General features: G+C 44.0%; 1 protein-coding gene across 1 annotated transcript in view; it reads left to right on the forward strand.

Annotated features, from left to right (window-relative positions):
* The first annotated feature begins 2571 nt into the window (after positions 1-2571).
* The window catches only part of RAP1A (RAP1A, member of RAS oncogene family), a 64116-nt gene continuing 51489 nt past the window's right edge, over positions 2572-15198 (forward strand). Inside the window, exon 1 of the mRNA XM_028502886.2 lies at positions 2572-2714. The gene's annotated coding sequence lies outside the window, so the exon portion shown is untranslated. The remainder of the gene's footprint in view (positions 2715-15198) is intronic.

The following is a 15198-nucleotide window of genomic DNA, read 5'->3' on the forward strand; positions in this document are numbered from 1 at the left end:
TTGCCTCCGCGGACTGATTGCTTCCTCTTGAGCTGTTCTTTCCCACAGGGACCACCGAACCACTGGCTCCACCGCTTTGGGATGTGCCCTCTCTTCCTTCCTGGCTGAGGTTCCGAGGTCTATCACTGTTACCCCTCCCTGGCACGTTCCCCTCCCCCCCTCATTGACCTTCACCAGCAAAACCCAGGGGGAAAAACACACAATCTTGCTGTGTGGTCTCGCTTTCAGTATAGGACCGTGAACTCCAGCGGGCCCTCAGCGTTGTCCAGACTACTACACCTCCCTAGTAACTCTTCCACTCTCCAAGCGCATCCTCTCTCACCTTCTTCCATCTCCTCCAATTGCCAATAGCCCATCCCCAATCACAGCTATCACATAAAGGACTGTATCACACAGTCCAGATCTAATTCATCAAACCCAGTGAGGCAGCTGGCACAGACAGTACAAAGGGGAGAAGGTGCACTGTGTGTGTGTGTGTGTGTGTGTGTGTGTGTGTGGTGGGGGGAGGGGCGTTGCTAAAAGGCACCACCACTCCTTTAGGTGGAGTAATTAGAAAAGATGCCCCTTCTCCAGGCTGATGTGGCCTCACAGTTTGGTTGGTAGAACAGGAGCTGGATTTCAGTTCCACCTGCCCCTCCTGCTCCACAGTAGACTAAGCATGCCGCCCAGTGTACTACCTGATATACCTGCATTTGCACCCACAGCCTTTGTCTTCTCTCCAAAAATAGTGTGTGAACAGTGTCCTTGCTCCCGTCCAAGGTCAACCCCTTCATTTCTCTGCCAGGTCCAGTTGCCTCTCCCTTAGGTGAGGACAGCCTTTCTCCAGTTGTGCTCTCGTATCTTTGGCCCCATCACCGTTCTACCTTAGGGGATCATTCTAGCATACCAACACGAGGAAACCGCTTCCATTTGAAGATACCCTCCCTCGATCCCAAGTAATCCTCTGGTTAAGGCCTGGTTCTCAGTTGCTCTTTATAGGGAAGTTCCTTAAGAGCTCCTTAGAGTTGCTATAAATGCTTTCTCTTACCCTAATCAGACTTTCTCCCCTTGGACCCTATTGAAACTGCTTCTGTCAAGGACAGGATCTACCTTGATCAGGCCAAATCCAGCCTTGAATTCTCAGTTCTCTCCTTACTCATTTAATCAGTATTTGATAAGATGGATCACTCCCACCTTCCTGAAACAATTCTTATCTTCTAACATTCCACCCTCTCCGGGTGTTCATCCTATCTTCTCCATTTCTATGAAAACTCCAATACGAAAACTCCAAGTGTTGGGTTCCTTTTAGTCCTTCCCCCACAGCTCTTTTTCCTCCCAAAGGGATTTTATGTAAACCTAAGGCTTACAAATCGTTTTTGTGCTGATGAATCCCAAACCTAAATCTTCATTTCAGACTTATATCCAATGGTTTACTCTTCATCTCCACTTGGACACGTCTACCAAGCACCTCATGTAACTTGTGCGATGTAACATGTGCGACACAGAGCTGCTGACCTCCCTCACCCCACATTTTCTGAGTCTCCCCAAATTCATTCAAGGGCATGCCATTAACCCATCTGTCAAGGCCCTGAACCTAAGAATCATCCATAATCTTTTTGTTCCTTCACACACTCCGCCAAAATCACCTGTTAGAAATGTGTCTCAACTGTCCTCTTCTCAGCCCTTCCCTGCCCCCATCCTCTTCCAATCCACCGCAAGCAGCCTCTTGACTGGTTTCCCTATTGCATATGTTACACACATTAGCAAGAGTAACTTTTAAATATGTGAATCAGAAGTTGTCATTCCTCTACTCACCCTCCCATGATTTTCTGTTGTTCTTATAATGGCCCATAAGACTCCATAAGATCTGGCCACTTCCCCACCTCTCAGCCTACTCCTGGCTCTCTCTGGTCAGTTGACTGACTCCTCAGCCATGCTGGCCTTTTGTTGCTCCTGCAACAAGCCAGGGGCATTCCCACCTCTGAGCTTATGCTGATTTTCTTTCAGAGTGAAAAGGCTATCCTACCCGCCTTCCCTCGCCCCAGGTATTGGCTAGGCTCATACTTGCATATCATACCTGTATGTGCTCAGAGGTTTCCCCTGAGTGGAAATACCTGGTCACCTATGAAGTCACCTCCCCCCCAGCTTTATTATTTTTTTCACACCACTTATCCCTACCTAGAATTTTTGTTTGTTTGCTGTCTCCTCTCTCCCATCCCACTGGAAGGCAAGCTTCACTTTGGACGTTGCCTGCCTTTGGCTTTGTCCCTTGCACCTAGAATAGTGCCTGACACAATAGGTGTTCAATTAGCATTTGTCCAACGACTGCATCCCCCCAAGCTTGTACTCCTGAATCTTTGGATCCTTCCTCAGTTCGTTTCCGAACTTACGCACCCCCACACCCCAACCTCCGCAGAGCCACGACTCTCCACACCTCCCCCACGGTCCTTAGCTGTCTCCACCCCTTCCTGCGCGGCCCCTTTAAGCGGACTCCGGAAAGCCGCGCGGAAGGCGGGCCCAAACCTTGCCGACGCGAACCCGGAGGGGCGGGGCGGAACTAGGGGGTGGGCCCTGCGTCCTGCGTGCGTGCGCGTTCTGGAGGCGCCGCCGCCGCCGCCGCCGCCGCCGCTGTCGAGGCCGCTGCCGCCGTCGCCGCGCAGAGCCGAAGCAGGAGCCACGGCCGAGAGGAGGGAGGAGGAGGAGGAGGAGGTGGAGGAGGCGCTGGACCGGGCGGGGTGAGTGAGGGGCGGGGAGCCGGAGCCACCCCAGAGGGAGCGGGGGGCGCGGGTCGGCCGAGCCGGGGTTGAGGCGACTCCTGTCGCCGGTCAGTCCCGTGGCTCCCCCTTCCTCCTCCGCGTTCCCTCGGTGTCCGGGGCGGCGGCCCGGGGGCCTGGCGGGCGGGAGGGGCCAGGGCTCGCGGAGGCCCGGCAGCCACCGCCAGGGCCGGAGCCAACCACGCCCGCGGAGGGAGCCGGTCGACTGTGGCTGGGCCTGCGGGAGACGGACGGGAGGGGCCCGGGCCGGGTGTGGGAGAGAAAGAGGACATTGTGTCCCCCACCCTCCAACTCCCGGAGGTGTCATGGCACAAGCCCATTTCCCTCGCCATCTCCCCGGACGCAGTGCCCTCGCCCCTCGCAGCCTGCGAGATACCGAAGAACGGACATCGCCGCTATTTTCCTCTCGCGTGTCCCCAGACTAGGGTCAGATCCTCCTTTAAATCCAGTTCTCCCTTTGGGGACACGCGAAGAGGGGATGGGCGCGTCGGGTGAATTTTTTGCCCTCCCTCCAGTGCTGGCGAGGTGCGGGTGGACGGGAGCGTTGCCCTGTGTTCTGTGGGTCAGGGTCCAGGGTCTCCCTTGCCTTCCTTTATGCCCCGCTGCGCGGGGCTGACATCTCTACGTCCCACTCCACCTCCCGGCCCCTTTCCCGCCCTCTCTTGCCCGGGTCTTCGTAGCCTGCCATGTGTTCGCCTTGTCGGCGTGGCCTCGTGGGGGTCTCTGCTTCCCTAAATGTGTTAGGGAGGAGGTCCGTCTGATTCTCGTTTTCCCTCAAACTGGTGCTAGTAGGGGTGTCGTTTGCCCCCTCATTCAGGAAGTTCAGGGACAGTGTCTTAAGCTGAATTGTGTAATGGACTGCTATGGGGAGAAAATGAGGGAAGACACTTGTGCCTGAAAAATGGGGTCTTTTCACGGGGCTAACAGCCAGAGTTTAGGGGACCTTTTGACTTCTTGGGGAAAGAACCAGCGTTGAGCGGATAGGTGTTTCTTTTTGGGAGGGAGCATCGTTCTGTCGTTGCTTTGAAGGGAGGAGAGTGTAAGAAATGAAAGGGACCAGTAAGAGGGCAGGAGGTTAATGGGCCACGGCCTTACAGGTGGCCACAGTTTTCTGCTTCCTGAGTGTGGGAGGAGGATTCTTTCTGTTTTTAATCACAGAGTCAAGTATCAGCTCTCAGTGCTAACGTGGGGCTCCTACCTTCAAAAGCACGGAGAAGGGCAGCCTCGGAAGGGGTGCTGCTGGAAACAGGATTTGGAAACTTTCTTTTGGTTTCCTGTCAGTGTGTGGGGGTGGGCGTGCGTGTGTGTAGTTTTTCTTTTCTTTTGATGTAATTGATATCTGCCATATTTTGACATAAAAAGCACTAAATCAGGCCCCGAGTTCCTTTGTGTCTTTTTTTTTTATGATTTCCTATAACGCTTTCTGTTTTGAAATTACATTTGCGTTGGTTGAAATTCTTTTTTATTCTGGCGTTTCAGTGAATCTTGTGCTTACTCTGTATTTTGAATTTTGTACTGCAAACTATAATTAGATGTAAGTTTTTGAGGATTACACGGTGCCTGGTAGGTACTCAGTATTTCTTGAGTGACTTGAAGGATTACAGAATGGGACTAGGTATTATATATCCTCAATGCTTTTGAGCGGTAGTGTACGTTTGAATGTTGCAGTTCACTTCCAATATATAAAATAGTAATTCTTGACCTTTTCTAGGCCACTGACATTTTTGAGAATATAATGAAATATATAGACTCTACAGAATTTTAATACGTAAAAATAAGTAATAGGTATTTATGCACAAAATTTTGCGCGCAGTTACAGGGACCCTCTGAGGCCAACCACGGGTACCTGTCTGAAAAGCGAACCGGAGCCCTGATGATTACGCGGTTCCGTGTGGAAGCTGTGCAGAATCCTTTGTTCATTTTCTGTGTGTCCTCGGGAATGGCAGTCTTTACACTTGCAGATTCAACTTTGGGTCCTTGGGAACAAGGTTTAAGAGCAATTGTTATTGCAATTTGATGGGGCAAAGTTCTCTTTAATAGCTGCTGCCAGTCATTAACAGTTACTGATGGCTTCCAAGGAAATCAGATTGCTATAGTTGCTTTTGGAAGCCTAAAATCATAATTACGATTTTTATCGTGCAAACTTCTGAACAGTATGAACAGCCCTTGAGAATGTTCACAAATCCAACTTCAGTTTTCCTGTTCTCTTCCAGTCTTGTTTATATGCATGGTATTTAATGTAGTTAATAATTATCGTATCAACATTCAGTGTTAATTCAACAAGTGCTTTTCGTATATCTTTGGGAATAAAACAAAGTCCTTACTGTCACAGAGTTTATGTTCTAATCAGGAGAGATGAGCCATAACCACATACATAAAAATATGTCAGATTTTATGCCAAAGAACGAAGTAGGGTGAGAGGACCGTGAAACAGTGAAGGTAAAAATACAGGCAGGGGCGACGGGAGACCAGAGCAGAGACCTGAAGGACGCGAGGGATGTGTGCTTTTGGAGAAGAAGGGTCCCTGCAGAGGGAACTGCAAGTGCAAAGACGTGTGCTTTGCCTTTTTTTAGAGCAACTAGAAGGCGAGTAAGCAAGAGGGAAAGTGAGAGAGCTGTCCTTGAGGTTAGAGAAGTAGCAGAGAAGTAGCCGGGCCTACACTGTAAGGCCTTGCAGGCTGGGTAAGAACTTTACTATGGATTTCACTACGAGTGAGATGGGAAACTGTAGAGGGTGTTGAGCCTGAGAGAGACCTGTTCTCACTTAAGTTTGTGAGAATCATTCTGGCTGTTGTGTGGAAATCCGCTTGGTGGAGATGGGGGGAGGCAAGAGTAGGAGCAGGAAGACCAATCAAGAGGATAATCATGATTTTAAATCTTTTTCACTGGTTGCAAATTAGTCCATCTACCTGCTGTTAGGCATGTAGGTAGTTTCCTTTTCCCCTATTAAAATGACAATGAAATGGGCATTTTTGTGTATACACCTTTTTCTTTCTTTTGGAATATTTCCTTGGGGTTGATTTCCAGAACTACTACTGAATCCAAGTATGTGAATATACTTGTGTTCTTGGTGTTGTATCTATGAATTGCTCCAGAGTGTAAGTAGCACTAGTTAAAGAAGTAGCCACAGTTGTTGATCTTAAGTTCCATGGTGATGTCACCTGCATTGAGTATCATTATTTAGTACTTTAAAAATAATGAGAAGTATAAAAAGAGATATGTAAGATTGTTAGGTTTAGTTTTCCAGTGGTCACATTTAGAATTCACATCTGTATTATTAGCTAATTGCTGGGAATAGAGAGATGAATTAAACAGGGTCTCTGCCCTCAGAGAACTTTGCATTCTGTCTTATTTTATAATCTAACAGTGAAGTGACTTCACATCTTGAGTGTTCACTGTTACCATGAACTTGATTCGTATGTCGTTGATGATCTCTTACGTACAATTGGCATTCCAGTCAAGCATTTAATTTTTCATAGTGATAATTTCCTATTTTCTTAAAAGAGATTTTTCAATGGTATCTGCAATTGGTTTAGTTTCTGTTCTTTAGAATTTTACCACTATGGCAGCCTGTGTTTTGTTCTTCGTAATAAATTATGCAACTAGTACTTCGTTGAGGACTCTTCACAGTTGAGTTTTTAAATCGTTGCAATTCTTTATAGTTATTCAAAACACAGAGACTATTGTGTCTGTTAAATAAGGTCTGCATTGCAGCTTTGAAATTTTAGTTTTTAAAGGAGGATGATACCAGTCTGTTTTTTTAATTGATTTTTTTTTAGAGAGAGAGAGGAAAGGGGGGGCAGAAATAGAGAAATGGATTTGTTCCACTATTTATGCACTCATTGGTTGATTTTTGTATGTGCCCTGACCAGGAATCAAAACTGCAACCTTGGCATATTGAGGCAACATTGTAACCAACTGAGCTACCCTGCCAGGGCGATGCCAGTCTGTTTTGATAGAAATTATACCACCGTGAGGGCATTGCTCAACATTTCTGGTTCTGAAATCCAGATGGCTGGATTTGGCATGAGCTGGGGAACTCCATCTACAAAGTGAGTGGGTTGCACTAATTGAATTACCTGCACGCACCCAGCCCTGTGTCTGCATGCTAGTGCACCCAGGGGTTGTTCATTGAACCTCAGACAACACCTAAGCTTCCAGTTATAAAATTCCCTTATTTTAGAAGTTTAATACTGGGTTGGCCAAAAGGCCTGTTACATTTTTTTCCTTAGGATGGCTCTAGTAATGCTTAGTTGTCTTTAACTTCACTCGAAACAGTTTTGTTAGATTGTATTGTGATGGCGTATCCACATGCATTAAAAAAACTAATCAAAACTGGTGAGTTTTTGTGCAGCCATTTTAATATTAAAGATGGAAGAAGATACACAACATTTTCAGTGTATTATGCTTTATTATTTCAAGAAAGGTAAAAACTCAACTGAAATGCAAAAAAAGATTTGTGCAGTGTATGGAGAAGGTGCTGTGACTGATCAAATGTGTCAAAAGCGGTTTGCCAAGTTTCTTGGTACTGTTGACAATTTTGGTCAAAAAAAGTCTCTGCTGTTGGGCTAGCTGTCTTATGCATTGGAAGGTGTTTAGCAGCACCCCAGCCTGTACCCACTAGAAGCCAATAACAGGAGATAGCCGACAGACTCAAAATATCCAAATCAGTAAAGTTATTGGTGGCAATGAAAAATGTGTCTTTTATTTTATGGAAAAAAAAAAAACAACAGACGTTTTGGCCAGCCCAATAAAAATATCTGATATAAACCATTTATATATTAATGTTTTAATGAGTTTAAAATTATGAACATAAACTTCCTTCTAATGTTCCTTTTCAAATTAAACTCATCAATTTAAAAAAGAGTTGTGTCATATTTCAAGTACCATATTTTGCCGTGCGTAATGTACACTTTTTTGCCCAAATTTTTGAGGGAAAAATAAGGCTGCTCATTATGCATGGGCATGATTATCTACCTACCATGGATATGGTAGTGGGGTATAATAATCCCGTGTATAATGCACACAAAAATGTGTGAGCATTATATATGGGAGCACATTATACATGGCAAAATACGGTATTTTCTGCTCATTCTTGTATTGTTTGCTGCCAGACTTAATGCCAGTGACATCTTATGAAAAAGATTTGTGTTAAGCAGAAAAATACTTAAGCTTTCATTTTTTATGCATGAAACTTGGGGTAGCTTTTATGTGCCCTTCAGTCCTTTCACAGAGGTAATACTGGCCCATGCACACATTGAAGTTTTGTAATGGTGGTTGTGGGTTTGCGCGGAATGATTCACACCGTTGCTCTCCAGGCCGCTTTACACAGCTTTGAGGTGCCTGGTTAAGAGGGCAGGCCTTTGGAGGTCAAAGGGCGAGTGTTCACCAATAAGGAAAGGCAGTTGTATGTGATACTTAAGATGAAGTCAAAACAAGAAATGGTGTGTTTTTATAAGTGGTTGAAAAGTAATTCTTTTAATATAATTTTCAGAAGTACATGATATACACTTGGAGGATTAAATATGTTCTACAAAGCTTACTTTAATCATTAGACAAGTTAATGGCTTTTTTTTGGGTAATGACATTTATTTAGGTGATATAAATTTGTTAGGTAGATCTTGAAAAAAATTTCTTTGCATATCCAGTTTTCCCAGGTGTAGTTTGCTTTTTCTAGCCTATTCAGTTCACATTAGTAGAGAGTGGTTCAAAATGTGGAATGGTAAAGTTAACCAAATCTGGAATTACATATGTAACCCCATAAGAATAAGGAATATACCAAACTACACATTATAACTGATTTAAAAAGACACTGTTGGATTCATTCAAACTTCAAGTGCCTTTCTATAACTTTCGTGGTTGTTTGCAGTACTATGCTGTCTTACTCACTTACTCTGGTTGTAAGAGAGGCACAAAGAACTGGCTCCAACTGTTTCTTTGGACAAACCCCAAATGCAGTTTACGAGAGTCTAAGTTAGCAGCAGTAGGAAATTCTGTCTTGTTGCAGACTGAATGGTTCAGATCTGTCAGACGTGTAATCCAGATAGTAGATTCATTCACTGTGTTTCCAGGGACATTTTTCAATTCATTTAGAAACAGAATCATTCTGTTCTAGACAAGGATTATAGAACATTAAGCAAGCAACCATAACTTAATTATTTTAGCAGTTGAAATTTTAACACTGTCTTGGATTTTATGTAGCATTCAGTATCTAGCCCAAATCATTGATACCTTTTGAAATACGTTTAACTTCCAGTGTGTGCTTGTGAAAATGTTGCATAATTTCATTAGTAGATTTCAGATTTAGTCATTGAACAGATGTTTGAGTGACCGGTATTAGGCTCTTCGATGAAAACTGAGATGTGAAGCTGTAGTTTCTATTTAAGGAATTTATAGTCTAGTAATTTTGTTTGCCAAAACCTGACATATGTTTTATAAATAAACGTATTTTCATGTTAGAATAAAAATAGTCATATTCATTTTCAAGTCAAGTATTTTAAACTATCTCTTAGCTACTCAACAACTATTTCTGTGGTCTCATTTTTTAACAGATTTTAGTATTAGAGCAAATTAGTTTTCCAGTTGTTTAAAATATAGTGAAATAAGAATTGTTTTCTAATGCCTATTTTACTTTAATCCAAGACTTTATTTTTCAAATTGCTTTTCTGCAATATGCCACATTGTGGGAAGTATTTTTTATTTTTCAGTTAGCATTTTATGTTTAATGTGAAGGGTGGTTTTTTGGGGGTTTTTTTTTGTATTCCAGCTCTATATTTTTTCTACACTGATTAAAGTCATCCTGTGCCACTGAAGTTAACTATGCAGTGGAACAGAAATGTGTATAGAGGCAAATGCATCACTGTGCATTTTTAGTGAATGCTGGTCGCTTGCCAGCTTTATTTTCAAGTTCCTCCCCTCTCCAGACCTAACTATGATGTGCTTATAAGGCAACAACAGTATATTTAATTTATAAAATGAGAATAGTTTTTCTGATTTTTCTGTTTTGTATGTTCTGGGTTAGGATTAACTGAACATTTATTTTCAATAGACACACAGCGAACCAGTTCACTTAACGGGTGCTTTCTGTTAGAGGATTGGCTGACTTTTAGGTAGAGAGCCTCATTTTTATGAATACTGCTGAGTTTTGGGTAACATTCTTTATACAATCTAAAGGTAAACATGAATGTAACAGAAGCTGGAAACAAAAGCTTGCCATTTTCTTTGCATTAGGAAATGTAGTTCTGTTCCCGGTGCCATGCCCTTGTTAGGCTCAGGATCATTTTCAGTAGTTCTGACCGCTTCAGCACTGTTTTCCTGTCCAAAGTAACTCATGCTCCGTTGCGGCACATCTTGAAAAGAACATAGATGTAAAGAAATAATTGAAAATCACCCATAACCCTGGCTAGTGTGGCTCAGTGGTTGGAGCACTGGCCAGCAAACTGGAAGGTCGCTGGTTCAGTTCCCTGTCAGGGTGCAGGTCTGGGTTGTGGGCCAGGTCCCCAGTTGGGGGTGTGTGAGGTGGATGTTTCTCACACAATTCCCTCCCTTCCCCTCTCTCTGAAAATAAATAAATAAATAAATTTTTAGAAAGAAAATCACCCATAAACCTGTCACCCAGAGATAGTTACTACTAACATTTTAATGCACATTTTTCTAGCTTTTTTCCTTGCATGCGCAGATTTTTTTTTATTTTTTAAAAAATTAGAATTATACTTTTATATAGACTGTTTTGCTCCCACTTTTTTCTCTGACCAGAGTGTTGGTGTTCTACCCAGTGTGGCACTTTCAGGTTGATTCTTTAAAATGTTACTATTTTAAATAACACTGGGGCAGGCATTTTTGTGCATTTATCTTTGATTACATCTTTGTTGTTGTTTCTTTCTTTCTGTCTTTAGGATAGATCCCCAGAAGTGGGGTAACCGGATCAGAGGGCGTCACTCTGTGTGTAAGAGTATGGCATTGCCCTTTAGTGGCGTTGAGTAGGTCAGTTTTTACAGTCTACGCCAGGTTGGTAGATGTCTTTTAAAATTCTTGGGTCGTAATCACAAAATCTTCATAGTATTAATTAAAGCTGTCACAGTGTATGATTAGTAATTTGCAGTCATCTTGAAAAACTTGGTTGGAATGAATTTCTTTGAAAATATTTTAGGTAAAAATTATCTTTCTGACATAAAAAGATATTATTTTTTTAAAGATTTTATTTATTTATTTTCAGAGAGAGAGGAAGAGAAGGAGAAAGAGGGAGATATTAATGTGTGGTTGCCTGTCATGTGCCCCTCACTGGTGACCTGGCCCGAAACCCATGCATGTGCCCTGACTGGGAATTGAACCTGTGACCCCCTGGTTTGCAGTCCGAGCTCAATCCACTGAGCTACAACAGCCAGGGCAAAAAGATACTCTTTACAGTTACAATTTGCATTGTTTTTTTTTATTGGGAAGAAATAGCATTTTTTAAAGTTCTCCCTTTACTAAAATAACATACATGAGAAAGCTTATTGTATGTGGTAAGTAGAAATAACTATGTAGAACTAAATTATTGCAGAGAGGATGGAGGGGGGGTTAGTCACATGGTTCAGACCAAAAAATAAAAACTTAGTTTTTAGAGCATTGGCTTTGGAGTTAGGCAACCTGGGTTCAAATCCTTGCTTTCCCACTTACTACATATGTGATTTGAGGCAAATTAGTATGTAATTCAAGGCAACTTACTAAATATATGATTTGATATTGCTCAAGTTTGGCTTCCTCATCTTTCAAAAGGGAGTAATAATACCTACTGTAGAGGATTGTTGAGATAATTGGAAATACAGTATAAACTGCTTGGCATGTAGTAGGCATTTAAGAAAAGCTAGCTACTGTTAAATTTGTTTGTTTTTGACCGTTCTGATGGGAGGGGCAGGAGATGTCATTTGTGTGGCCTTGCCTAGATGACTAAATAAATGCAAGGAAGATGGCCTTGAGCCATGGCAGCTGGAGGGGGTGGCAGCAGGCATTCCGTATGGTAGGAACGGCATGAGACGGGATGGAAAGTTCAGGACAAGTTGGACGACAGGAGATTGATTTGACGGAGCCTAAACCTGTATGACCAGAAAACAGGGCGATGAGGCCGGAGAGGTTGGTTGGGCCTAGACTTTAGACGTCATTACACGCTAGGGTGAGAAGCTCAGGCTTTATTCAAGCGCACAAAACGTTTTGATAGGCGGAAAATGACCTCGTCTTCTGGAAGATGAGCCTGGCTACAGAGTGTGCAGAGTGCGCTGAGGAAGACAGGACGGAGGACAGGGAGGCTGGCACAGCACGGGTCAGGCGGGGACCTGGGCCGGACAGGGGAACGAGGAGGCTTTGGGGGCGTAGCTGCGAGTCAGCCCCAGGAAGATCTGGCCCTCCAGACGGGTGCCCAGTCCGGGGGCGGACTTCAGAGGAGAGCTGGAGTCGAAGATGCAGGCCGCCTCCGAGAGAGGAGACGACTTGGTGTGCTCTGGTGGTTGCTGCCTTTTTTAGAAAAGGAAAGGTGAAAACCCCTACTATTTATTTCGTCAGCGACAAGCATGTTTATGCTATTCCTTTGACAAATGTGTAGTCTCAGAAATTTTACTTATTTAGAATTTTGGGTTCTGAGTTAACAGGGAATCCTCACATTTAGCCTTGGTATTTCAGAAGATACCTTTTCTTTTTTCACTTAATTTTTCTCCTGTTACAGTTGTCCCAGTTCCCGCCGCCCCCCACCCCCCCTTGCTCTCCGGTGCTACCTGCCGCCCCCCCCCCCCCCTCAGTCAGTCCCTACCCCATTGTCCGTGTCTGTGGGTCGCTTACACATGTTCCTTGGCTAGACCCTTCCCTATCAGAAGGAGTCTTAAAGTACGTCGCTGTCGGCGAGGTTCTTCTGTGTGGCCTTCGCAGCACCGTGGAGGTGCGGGCCTCAGAAACACCGGGTGTGTGAGCAGGAGCGATGCAGGCGGAGCGCAGACTTCTTGTGTGGTGAGCAGCTCGGAGTGTGGAGGGCAGTGAACTGCGGAGCAGTGGAAAATACGGCATCGAATGTGTGAAATACTTCAGAAAAAATACTACTTGTAGTGCTTCTGTCCCTTCCCCCTTCATTTCTTAATTTAAAAAAATTGTTAGTTTGCACGTGCCATTCTTAGCCATCCTTGTGCCTGGCTCTAGCTCTGTGTTAATTGAACTTTCCACGTGGCTGAATAGTATGCAAGGGAGTTAGCCTCAAGATTGATGTATTTCTTTCTGACTGACAAGTAAGTTCACCTCAGCTGCGAATTATCTGCTCGTCTCTTCCTTGTTTTTTGCTTAAACAGCAGAAATTTATTCTCACAGTTCTGGAAGTCAGAAGTGCTGGTGTATTCTGAGACCTGTCTCGTGGGCTTGCTGGTGGCCGTCTTCGCTGTCTTTGCTTAATATGAGCAGCTGAGACAAGAAGCAACCCCCCGATTTCAAAACGTTAAATGTAGGCTGTTGTACTTTCAAGATGTGTGCGCATTTTAAAGCATTGAGTTGTTTTCTATACCTTTCTAAATGTTCTTTTAGTTTTCAGATATTTTCTAAACTCAGAAATAAAATGTTATTAATTTTTATTTAGGTTTCTTTCCTTTAAAAGTATATTTGAAGTATTTTTAAGTTACAGTCGTGCACCACTTAATGTTCCTGTCAGCGATGGATGCATCTACGACTGTGGTCCTGTCACATTGCAGTGGAACCGACAAATTCCTACCGCCCAGTGACGGTCCTCTCGCAGTGCAGCGCCGCGCGGCTGGGATGGTGCCGGCGGAGACAGACCTGCTGTTGGGTCCAGTACAGGAGACTCAGTGTGGATGAACTGTGTTACTGGTTTACGCATTCACTCTGCTTTTTATTGTCATTTTAGAGTGTATTCTTTCTACTTGTAAAAAAGTTCGCTGTAAAACAGTATGCCCTGTTCGGCTGGCAGCAGCCTTTGCATCATGTGTCTGCTGCATCTCTTGATTGCGTCACTCTGTCTCGCTTGATTCAGTTTCGTGTTAGTTTAAAATTTAGCATAGGGTGCGCAGTGATGTCCTGGGCCTTCACAGCCGCTCACCACTCTCTTGCTGACTCCCTGAGCACCTTGCAGTCCTCCAAGTTCACTCATGATAAATGCCCTGTCCAGTGTGCCGTGTTTTACCTTTTACACTGTATTGCTGCTGCTCTACCTTTCCTACATGTAGATGCACAGGTGTTTGCCATTGCGTTACAGTTACCTACAGTATTCAGTACAGCGTACACGGTGCAGGGCGTGTAGCCTAGGAACAACAGGCTATACCACAGGACCTAGGTGTGTTAAGAGGCTGTACATCCAGGTTTGTGTAAATGCACCCTGTGCACTCTGGGTTGTTTGCACAATGACAGAATCTCCTAATGACACATTTTCCAGAGCCTGTCCTGGTGGTACAGCACCACTTGACCGTAACAAGTAAATGTAGCACGTAAGGTTGGGGATTGTTTGTGGGTTACTTTTTCTAAAGACTGTTTTTCTTATGTAAATGGCAACAGCCCAGATCTGGTCGACTGAATGACATGCCATTTACTAAAGGGACCCCAGATAGCCAAAACACTGATTTAACGCCTCACACTGTCTATCACATTGCAGTGGATTCTCTTTTGAGTTGGTTCAAAGATGTTTCTGTTTGTCAGTGGAAATCAGAACCACGTCACTCTCCCCGGACCGCTCACTCTGGCCCGTCCCTCCCCTCCCCAGTGCCCCTGAGAACGGGAGCCTCCCTGCCTTGGGCCGCTCAGGCCTGTCCCTCTGCTGGCAGCCGTGCCCGTCCCACTGTGGACGCCTGACATTCTTAGAAGTCGCCTTGCCTCTTGGCAGGAGAAGTAAGTTATTAGATTGCGTGGCTAGCAGCTCTTGGTACACTATTTGAAGAAAATTCACGATTTTGTATGTTAAAAAAAAATTCATTCATTTTTTACATGAGGTGATTTGTGAAGTGTGTGAGACATGAATAGATTTTCCTCTTCTATTTCCAGAGGACTGAAATAAAAGAACATAAAGCCCACTAAGGGTTTTTCTTTAATATTTTCTTGAAAGTAAAGCCCTTACATCTCATTTAATCAGCACTGCAAATCTATGAAATAGATAACTGTCCATTTTTTGTTGGTGATGAAACTCAAAGTAACTGTATAATTTATGAAAAGTCACAAACTCTAATTATAGAGAATAATGCTGACAGCAAACTGCCAGAAGCAGAGACTGCCACAGAAGAAAGCATAAAATAAGCGATCAATAAATATTTGTGTTTTGCTACATGAATGAATGAATATGGATGGAATGAATGAATATGGATGGAATGAATGAATATGGATGGAATGAGTGAATGAGCCAGCCCGTCCATAGGTGACGGATCGAAGGCTGCCGCCACCACTCGTCATGTCTTCAGTGCGCACAGCGTGTTTCTTCCAGATGAGTCTAGACA

Source organism: Phyllostomus discolor, chromosome 14 (assembly GCF_004126475.2).
Source record: "Phyllostomus discolor isolate MPI-MPIP mPhyDis1 chromosome 14, mPhyDis1.pri.v3, whole genome shotgun sequence".
NCBI classification, from domain to species: Eukaryota; Metazoa; Chordata; class Mammalia; order Chiroptera; family Phyllostomidae; genus Phyllostomus; species Phyllostomus discolor.